Here is a 10,845-nt window from a genome sequence, read left to right on the forward strand (position 1 = left end):
GACCAGACTCCCTTCATGCAAAAAGCTCACGTCCTCACTACCAGTTTGGAAAAGTCAAGCTGGAAAATAGCCAGAGAGATTGTGCCAAATGTGTATGTGTGTGTCTGTCAGTCTGTCTTTGAGCATGTGCATGCATGTGTGCACACAAGTGTGTGTGTGTGTGTGTGTGTGTGTTTTCAGGGGGCTTGAAGTTTGCCTATGGCAGAGCCATGGAAGAGAGGGTTTCATCCTGGCTTGTCATTGATTAGAGAAGGGTCTTTAATTCCATCCCACCCCATGTTGTGATTCATTTGCATTCTGTGTCAGGAGGTAATGGAGTTTTGCTCTACGGTTTGCTCTGAAAATCTTGAAGATGTGGTCTAATGTGCATGCAGCCGCTAGCAAAGAGCTTTCTGATTTATTATGTCTCTTGTGTTAGCTCATTTTTTTTCACTTCTTCCTTGTCTTGGGGTAGGACTTTGTGCTTCCTTATGGTTTGGAGAGAGGAGAGTGCAAACATTGCGAAGACTGCGAAGTTATTTGTCATTATTATTATTCTACAGAGTAGATTTACACCTAAAACTTAGACATTTGTTGTTTTTGGTTCACCTTACAATCACATTATGTGTTCAGCAAACATTATTCTGCATTATTTAGACAAATGCTGTATATGATCATTTGAGAACCATTTGTCTATTGGAAGATTCAAGATATTGGTATGTTTTAAGTTACAGTGATTTATAATTGTGAAAATAAGGAAATGTCTTACCACTTCAGTCAAATGTATTTGACTATTTTTCAAAACAAAGTTACAAAGTCTTTAACAAAGGGGAAAGTAAAGATTTCCTAATTGCCATTGTTAATTAATTTGATTTTACATTATTTATTACTACTATTTAAATTATTTTAGAAAAGTACTATTGTGTAATTGGGCATAATTTGATGATTACAACCTGATCACTCTGATACTCCTTTTCTGCAGTAAAGGCTGTGAGCACTCACTGTCCCTTGTCATTCCACCACGTGCCCTTATTTTCCATGAATCTTAAAAGATTCCTTTTCACAGAGGTCTGATTTTCCCATTATGTCTGAGATGAGATATGAGGTTAGGGGAAGCTACTTGTGGGGCCGGATTGGCTGTGGGTTGGTGAGTGGGGTTGGCTTTCCGAGCAAAGTTGGGAAAAATGTGGTGATAAAATTTGTCAACCTCTGGGGGAGGCCGTGTTCAGGGTCACGGCTAAATCTGTGCGCCGCGAGCAAAAGGCTAGCCCATAATTCCAGCACAGACGAGCGGAGAGCTGACCTCAGTACAGCTGAGGCCAAGCCGTGCCGATTTCTGCCCACCTGCAGGATCGTCGGTGGGATAACAATGAAGGTGAGGAGACAGACGGGGGTCTCTCTCTCTTCTTCTCTCCCTTTCTTCTCGGCCTGTCTGTGGAGACACCTGAATGTCCTTGCACACTGACCGTCTCTCTGCTTTTCCTCATTCCTCCTCAAAAGAATATACAGTAGCTGTTCACATACCAGTGTGCTCCTTTTGAAGAAGCAAATAGAATTTTCAAGGCATCCTTACAAATACCCAGTCCATCAAAGAAATACCTCAATAAATATCCAAAATGACAAGAATTGCAATCTTACAGTTGCTATCCATTTTCATCCACATATTGATTTTCTATTATATTAAAGTGTTGCATCAACATGCAATCATGTTAACACATCTTACCTATTGTGAGTCATGGCTCATTCAGCTGATAAATATGTAAATTAAAATGTTTTATAGTTGATAACCAACATTAATCCCATTTGGATGTCTTAAACCAAATTAAATGAGAAAGTGTCGCACATAGCAGTTTGGAAAGTGTGTCGTGAATTCATCTCTGAATTAAAAAGAAAATGAGCAGGGGACAGAACTTGCCTTTTTTTTTTATTACAAATGTTAATGAAAAATGTTATTGACTTGAACAAATGGAGAATACACCTGGAAATGTATATTAAAAGCCCTTTCCAATTTCTCTCTCTGTGTAGTTTGCAATTATAGTTATTTCAGCAATAGTGGGGGAATTAATTTTGCGTGCAGACTGATAATGTTACCAGTGTAAGAAGAATGGATATTGTGTTGGATAGGGGGTCTCTAGGTATTTACAAGGAGCGGAGAGAGCAAAGCTTTATTTAATTGAAAGAATGAATCAATAACGGCTGTGCTGCTTCGTCAGAGAAGGCCTTGCGAAATGAGCAAGTAATTTACTGTGGACAATCCGAGGCCCAGTGGATAGCTGATTGAAGGAGTATTCTGGGCATAAGACCGTCAAGTGTAGCTAGATGCAGGATGTTTCTTTGTCACACGTTGGATCCTGAAGTGTGTAAATGTCTTTAAACCCATAGTTAAGTACAAGTACATTCAACATGTCTTTTCCACTTTGATGCAGCCATTAACAGTAAACCAGCAATCCTCTTGTGTGTGTTTGTGAAGGTTTCAAAAGTTTGTAAAGTGATTTTTTTGTTGTTGTTATTTGTAACTTTGCAGAAACTCTTTTCCTCTCTTAGGAGAAGTTCTTCGACTGTGCATCAGTAGAGACAGAATTGGCTTTTCCTCACTAGTTACATCTTACAATCCAGTTTTTCATTGCTGCTGGATGTTGGTAACTGTTTCCTCAGATCTCACTTATGCATCATTGCTCTCACGCCATCACGAGATCCCTTTTTAAAAAAAAAAAACAATCTTTAAGGTAAATTAGTCTCCGTGCACACTGGCAGCCATCCCAGTATGTAAATTCATGTGCTAATTCACAACATGATTTCATTTCAACTTCTAAGCAAATGAGATTTTAATTGAAAACGAGATCTTCCATAGAGTCTCTCACTGGAGATGTGCGGCGGCAGGGGAATGATACTTTTCACAGATTGTTTTAACAGACAAGGAGAGTTTTTTTCTTCTTCTTCCAAGCCATTTACAAAAAGATTGTATGTTTTCTCATCCCGTCATTTCCTCACAACCTGCAGGTTGGTGAAAATGCGCTGTGAAATTAACATTGTGCTTCAGCTCCTCGTCCGAATGAGGAGGCGGGCTATTAACATTTGTGTATTTTCATTATGTTAATGGTGTTAACACATGCCCACAGATTGCCACCAGTGGTGCAGTAATTTTGTCTCGCTGATCATAAAGTGTCCGAGTGGGTCATTTTGATTATGACACGCTAATTACATATTGCCTTTCCTCTCTGTGTACCCCCACCCCAAAAAAACTCAGAGCAACCTACAGTCTTTAATGGTAAGCTTTTATGAGTTGGAGGAAAGAAAATAGCAGCAAAAGATCTCTGCCTATGTTCCTGACGGCTATGTTGCATGCATGCTTCACTGCTTCCCTTTAAACTTCCTAAATTGTGTTTCACAATAAATAGATGCCCAAGCCTTTAACTGCCAGTATTAGATTAGATACCATTAGATGTAATAGAAAATTCTCTCCCTGTAATATTTTCATAAGAGTTTGAGGCGTTTGATTAATCTGACCACATTTTATTGCATTAATGATTTTTTTTCCTTTCCACTCTGCTGTAAAGACATTGTATACAGGCTAATGCTGTTTTCTCTCTCCCCTCTCTGCTCACTCTCATTCATCCTCAGCCGTTATTGCAATGCATTGTTGATGAGGTGAGTCGGCGTCTTATGTGCTTTCACTCCTAAAGTCATTCCTAATGGAGTGGAAACCTTATATTTTGTTTCCTAATGAAGCACAGGAGTGGCAGACAGCTCCGCTTGGGCTGTCCTATGGCTGCCTGCAGGTTGAAGCCACCGGCCCGAGCCAAGCTGCTCTGAGGCAGCCAGCAGGGGATGTTGGGCCGGGGCAGAAGACTGCATATACTCACGAAGTAATACACAGGCCGCAGCAAAAATCTAAAAATATGCAGTGGTGGAGGAAGTACTCAGATCTGTTACTTAATTTAAAAATACCCCATTACAAGTAAAACTCCTGAATTTAAATTAAAGTATTATCAGCATGAACTGATCATGGATCAGGTTTTGTATGTGTTAAATCTTAAAGGAATCACTTGACATTTAGAGTAACACACTTATTTGCTTTATTGCCAAGAGTTAGATGAGAAGAATGATATCACTTTTGCATCTGTACGGTTAATGAAGCTACATCCAGCAGTTGCTTAGCTTAGCTTAGCATTAAAAACTGTAAACAAGGGGAAAGAAGCTAGTCTGTCTGAAGGAAACAAAATCTGACAACCAGCTCACTCATTAGCGTGTTATATCTTGTTTGTTTAATCCGTACCAAAAAAAAAGTGTAAAAATTTGAAGTTACAGTTTTTAAGTTGGTTATGCGTGGTACTATTTCTTGGCAGTCTGGCTCTTGCCCTCTGGGAGAGTTTTCAGTCTTCATGCTAAGCTAAGCTAAGCTAACCAGCTGCTGGCTGTAGTTTCATAATTATTGGACAAATATGAAAGTGGTATCAATCTTTTCATCTAACTCTGAGAAAGCGTGCAAACATATTTCCGAAAATGTCGAATTATTGCTGTCATCTGAAAAGTAAGTAGTAGCTGTCAAATAAATGTAGTGAAGTAAATATAAATACAATATCTCAATCATAAATAAGGTGAATTAACGCGGAAGTAGCAGAAGAAGTACAATTAGCTCTAAATTGTACTAAAGTACAGTATTTGAGTAAATGTTCTTAGTTATATCCCAATAAGATTTGTAGTTTTTATTCTGCCAGTATGAACAATCCAGCAGCATTTGTTTTCACAGCACATCAGACAGTAAAAAAACTGGCACTGTAACCAGTCTAACTATATCACAGTATTACAGTGCCATTTTGTGACTAAAATTATAACCTTTTAATCAGCAAAAAATGTGAGGATTGATGGTCCTGTTCGCTGCGTAAAGCTCTGTTTAACCAGAACCTGAAGTGGAGGGTCTGTGCACTGAGAGTCCACGGAAAGCTATCTGAGCTATTCTGAGCTGAGGTTTCACAGCAAGGTCACTTTTAAAACAAAATGTCTCCTCCGCTATGTAGGTCACAGCACATTCTGTTACTTTCTCCGAAACTTCCTTCCTTCCTTCCTGCCTCGGCTTATAATTAAACACACACAATTATCCCAAATTTAATGGGATTTCAGAACCAGGCTTTTATTTAAGAGGTAATGAATAATATTTTAATTGCATATGTAACTGTGAGATCAAAATGTGCTTCTCTCATCACGTGTAATTACTACACCACATTTTTCTACTGTGATATTCCGAGAATGCGATCAATAACTGAGTGTCTTTTTTCCCCCCTGTATTTTTAAGGTCACTATGTAACAGTTACTAATTGAGGAATTCATCTGGCAGGGAAAAGAGGAGGCATAAGCACACTTAAAACATATGGACAGTGTCCTATTGTTTATTGATATCTGTAATTAATGATATAATACATGCCACTGAAGTAGTTTGACCTCTGAACCAATCATTATTCAGAGTGTAGCAGCATCAATCAAACTGTGCTTTTCTCAGATCTATTTCTGTACACCCCCTCAGGGACAGACGGAGCACCCACTGTATCTTCATTTGTATTCAGCTGACCAAGGCCTTAGTATGAATGATTTAGAAGTCTCTATCAGACATAGTCCAGATGAGAGGAAGTAATGTGAGATTTTACAAGCTGCTGCTGAAGTTCATAAAGCGTCTGCCTCGCTGCCTCAAACTCAGAAAAAGTAATTTTCTTTATAGGAGTTTGGTGTATTTACTGAATCTTTTTCTCTCAATTCCACCACAGAAACGACATGTATTTACTTGTCTTTGGGAGGTGTAGTTTTCGGGTCCAGTAATGACTGAGGCTCAGTGGTGTTATTCACCCTCCCCACATCATAATGACCGTATGAATGTCTGCCTTTTGGATGGAGTGCTGGCCAGATTATTTGGCCTATCTGGAAGGAGTGCCATGCATCGCTGCCCAGCCTGAGGTTTAGAGGTTGTGTGTGGTGTTGATGTCCCACTCCACCAAGCATCCCAGGCTCTCCTCAGGACGGGCGTATTAGAATAAGTCATTCCATTGTTAATTTAAATGGCTTAATACATCACTCTAAGGTAACAGAGTGATGTGAGCAGCAGAGGGAGAGAGTGTGAGAAAGAGAGAGCGAGACAGATGCCAAGGGGTGTTTCTTTAATATCAAATGAAATTGAATCCTGCATTACCTCACTTGTGCCGTTTCTCAAGCAGCTCCCAGGCTATTAATGGAAAGCTGTAACAGGATTGGTTCAGTCTTTCGGTTCTTTAATTTCACCGCGGCTCCCAGATGTTAGGTCTTTGTCTCATTGCCGATCCCTGGCTGATCTATGGTGTTGTCTTTATCCCGCCTCCAGTCCATTGTGGCAGTGTGTTGTGTTATTGGGTCAGGTGAATCTATCAAGGACGGAGAGTTGGGCAGTTCACACACCGGGGGGATAATTACAGGGTGATTGGTGTCCTCACGCTCTCTGCTCTCACTATCTTTGTCTCCTCTCTGTTAGCCCTCACCCTTACATAAACGCACACAGCATGTCTGGCACTGGAAGTCGACCAAAAAAGCTGCTCAGTGCCGGGATCCCGGCCCTCTTACCTGTTCGATCTCCGGGGCCCCGTTTTGAACAGCTGTGTTTGTTTGATAGAAAACATGTGCACCATTGTTTACAGCTGTTTGTGGACTTATTTACACCAGCGGATTGACTGGAACTCAGGAGACAGCAGACTTTAATTCTCTTCCACCACCACCACATCTACTGCTATTATTAACCTAACCTCCTCCCATAGACAATTCATCACAGTTACCTTCCAATCTCACACTTTTTCTGTCTCACTCAGCCCTGAATCCTCATCCTCACATCTACACGTCCTTTCTGGGTCATAATGACACACTCTGCAAGCGGCTGTTCAAGTTCACATAGAGGAAACACCGGTTGAATTAATTACTATTTAAAAACAGTTCTAGTTTCAACCCTTAGAGAAATAGTTTGACATTTCAGGAAATACCCGCATTCGCTTTCTTGCTAATAATTAGCTTAGAAGAGCGACACAATTCTCATATCTGTTCTTTTAAATATGAGGCCACAGCCAGGAGACGGTTAGCTTAGCTTGGTATTAAGACTGGAAACAGCTAGCATGGCTCTGTGTAACTGTTTCAAAATCCACCTACAGCATTTGGGGCAGGGGGGGTTACGTGCGGACTAATTCTTGGCCAGACGCAGTCACTTCCTGGTGTGACTTTCCCCTCGTAAAACCACAATGTGTAATTTGTACACTTTGTTTTTTGTATGGAACAAACAAACAAGGTCAGGCATATTTTTTTAATCTTTCACCAAAGCCAGGCTAGCTGTGTCCTCCTGCTTCCAGTCGGGAGACTCTCAACGGACTGCAACAACCTGCAAGGCAAAGGTCCCGTGACCGACGAAGACAGCCAAAGGTAGGCTTGTTTTTGGTTGCCTTGCTAGCTTGTCTACTTGTAGCAAAGTTCATTAGTGTCCCTGAAAATGTAATAAAACTGTACTGAAAAGGGCATTGAATCAACCACATTTCTTTATTAATTCATCTCTACCTGTTTTTGACAAAGCAATCTCTTATCACCATGTTTTGAGTGTAATCAGTGCAAAAATGTTAAATTGTGAAAAGTATTACAAGAGAAAAAACTTCATGCAAACATAATTTCTAGTTAATTAGATTTTGAAAGCTTTTTTGTAGAAGTCTTTCGCAAACTCCATTCACAATATCTGGCGGGAAAAACATCAGATAATGAAGATGGGACACCTCAAAGCTATTGAACAATTAATTTTAATCAATTCCTACTGAAATATATCCTTTGCAAAGTAAAAAAAAAACACCCTCATAGATCAACATCATCATCAACGCCTTACAGGTTGTAGGGGTCTGTCGAGAGTCTCCCGTTTCCCGTCTGAATGCTAAGCTAAGTTAACCCGCTGCTGACTGTAGCTTCATAAGCGTATATCTTTATTCCATACATGTTGGGTACATCTTGTATTTCTGGGATTTGTTTGAAAGTTTGTAACCTTGAAAGTGCATGTGTTTTTTGGAGGTTTTTATTTGTTTTTTAAGGAAGGGTTCCACCAAATCCCTGGTGCTGACAAGTATGTTGCACGCCCTCTCACCTGCATGTGATCTTGATGGAAATCTCTGGTCCTCTGTTCACACACACACACACACACACATACACACACACACAGAGATAGAGAGAGAGCGAGCCCTAGCTATTTGCACTTCTTGACTTTGAAAGCTGTCAGCAGAGCAACAGCGGGCTGTTTCAGTACTCTGGACAGTTCCTCCACAGAGACCAGCAGAGTGTTCAAACCGGAGGCTCTCACCTCACCCCAAAGTCTGACTGGGGACAACAAGACTAGTCCAACACTGAGATTTACCACTTTCAGACTTGGTGTGTATGTGTATGTATGTATGTATGTATGTATGTATGTATGTATGTGCGTGTGTGTGTGTGTGTGTGTGTGTGTGTGTGTGTGTGTGTGTGTGTGTGTGTGTGTGTGCACAGATGAGTCCACTGAGTCACCCAGCCCTTCCCCCATATACGCATATCATCCACCCAGAGCCATTCTATCTGTATGGAAATTTGGGCTCCACAGCTGGAATCCCACAAAGCACTGTCATCTACTAATAGTTATTATCTCTTTGGCCTGCTCCCTCACAAAAACCCTGCAATACAAACACATCACATCTTTATGGTAATGCCCTACAATACAGCCCCAAGCTATGGTGCATAGACCTTTGTTATCATTACGATAATTCCCATTCTCACTTGACTCCTCATTACACCATTGAAACTGCTCGGGGTTGGATATAGACAAATTCCTGCATCTTTCTTTATTACACTGTAGCATACAGTGCTGATAGACAAAACTTAAACTCCCTAAATACTCTGTAAACATAGTGAGGCAGTTGGTATAATGACAATTAAGAATAAGAGTTACCCTTATGAATAAGCAGTAGAGAGGCCTGCTGTAGTATTTGTGCTTATTTAGTTGTAGATCGTAGGTCATCATAGACTTTCAGTGTAAACTCTGTTGTCCTCATTAATAACTCCAAGCAAATTGTAATTCAAAACTAACAAAATGAGCCATCATATGCAGTGTGAAACAAAATTAGTTTCAATTTTGATTATTTGATATGTAATTTTAAATACATTTTCCATATTGTTTTATATATCGACATCGGAAAATGGAATTGTTGTGATATTGATTTAACTAGTGGTAAATATGACTTGATATGCCAGATATCAAATAAAAGTTGAGTTCTTTTACAACGATTTAATGCTTTTTTTTTTGTTCAACACAGGGAGATGAAGAAAAGGCTTCTGTCTTCAGGTCATCGGAATGATGAACTCTAATCTCTGTATGTCCTTGTAGAACAATGCATTCAGCAAGTCCTTTGCATTGCCCTGCAAGTTGTATATATATATATATTTTTTTTTACATATATTTATTATTTTTTATCTTTGATTTTTATCTTTTTTTATTCTTATTTTTCACATTAGTCCTTAAGCACTACTTTAGGACTATGCCACATTGTATTTCACTACTCACTTGTGTATGCGACAAATAAACCTTTCTATGTAAAATTTCATCTTCTTCTCTGATGGGTCCACGATGAAAAGCAGCAGAATTTGCCAGAGGTTTTCCACAATCAAATCAACAGAAGAGCAGGTGATTTCTATACATGTATGCCATGATGAACTTAGGGTCAGCTCCATATAAGAAGCAGACAGACGTGGACCTTGCTGTTGCCACTCGTGTCCTTGCGTCTCTCCATGAATGCCCACACAAGGCCTCTGGATTGCACAAAAAAGTAATTGCGGAGTGATTGGCACAGCTTGTCCCATGCAGCCTGTGTCCCACACTTGAAGGCTCTCCTCGGAGTGTGCTCATTGTCACACAGCCTTTTAGCACCTTTGTTCCTCCCTTCCCCTAGGACCTCACAGCTCACCATTGGCAGATGAGTCCCTGTCTGTGACAAAAGGGTCCCTGCGCTCAGCCTCATTTGATGCAGTGATGAACTCCCCCAACTCAACCCCCCCCCCACACACACACACACACACATACATACATATTGCACACCACCTCCTGCAAGAAGAAATGTTCCGTTTAGTGGTGGAGGATGTGGGGGTCAGGACCCAGGGGTGGGCTTTTAGGAGACAAATAAACATCAGAGCAGGAGAGGAGTGATGTCTTGTTTACACATTAGCAACCATTTAGCAAGTCTCACTGTTTTCACTGCGTCTCTCCAGTGGCCTCACAAACGGCTGATCTTTCTCTTTTGTTGTCTCTCCACCTCAGAATCCACTCAGGATCAACGCCGTGGTCAACGGTGAATGACTTGAACTACGCGAGCTGGATCTGTGCTGCTCCAACTGACAATAAGTCGATTAAAACAAGTCGTGTGTTATATCAAGTGTCTAATAAATGACTGTGACTCATCCAGTCAGAGAGAGCATATTAGAAAGATCCAGAATAATTAGCCAGCAGCACTTTTTTTTTTCCTATGATTGTCATCAAACATATTTTGCTCTTCTCTTACCCTTCCACTGTTAATTTTTGTGATACCCAATCAGGCAAACACACACACACACACACACACACACACACACAAACTGCATCTTCCTAATACCATCTAATGAGGTGATGACCAACCACTTGTTATAATTGCTTCAGTCTCCTTTTAATTTTCAAGCTTATTAATCATATGTAGAGTTATTTAAGAATGCATAAATTAATCTTAGATTAAAAAGCCTATCAAAGCCTCAAAACAATTAAAGAGTAAGGTAAGATTTCCCCTGGGCTGGCACTTTTATTTTAATAGAGTGTTCAGGTGATTATCATACTTTGAT

The sequence above is a fragment of the Enoplosus armatus genome, chromosome 6 (genome assembly GCF_043641665.1).
Source record: "Enoplosus armatus isolate fEnoArm2 chromosome 6, fEnoArm2.hap1, whole genome shotgun sequence".
NCBI lineage: Eukaryota > Metazoa > Chordata > Actinopteri > Centrarchiformes > Enoplosidae > Enoplosus > Enoplosus armatus.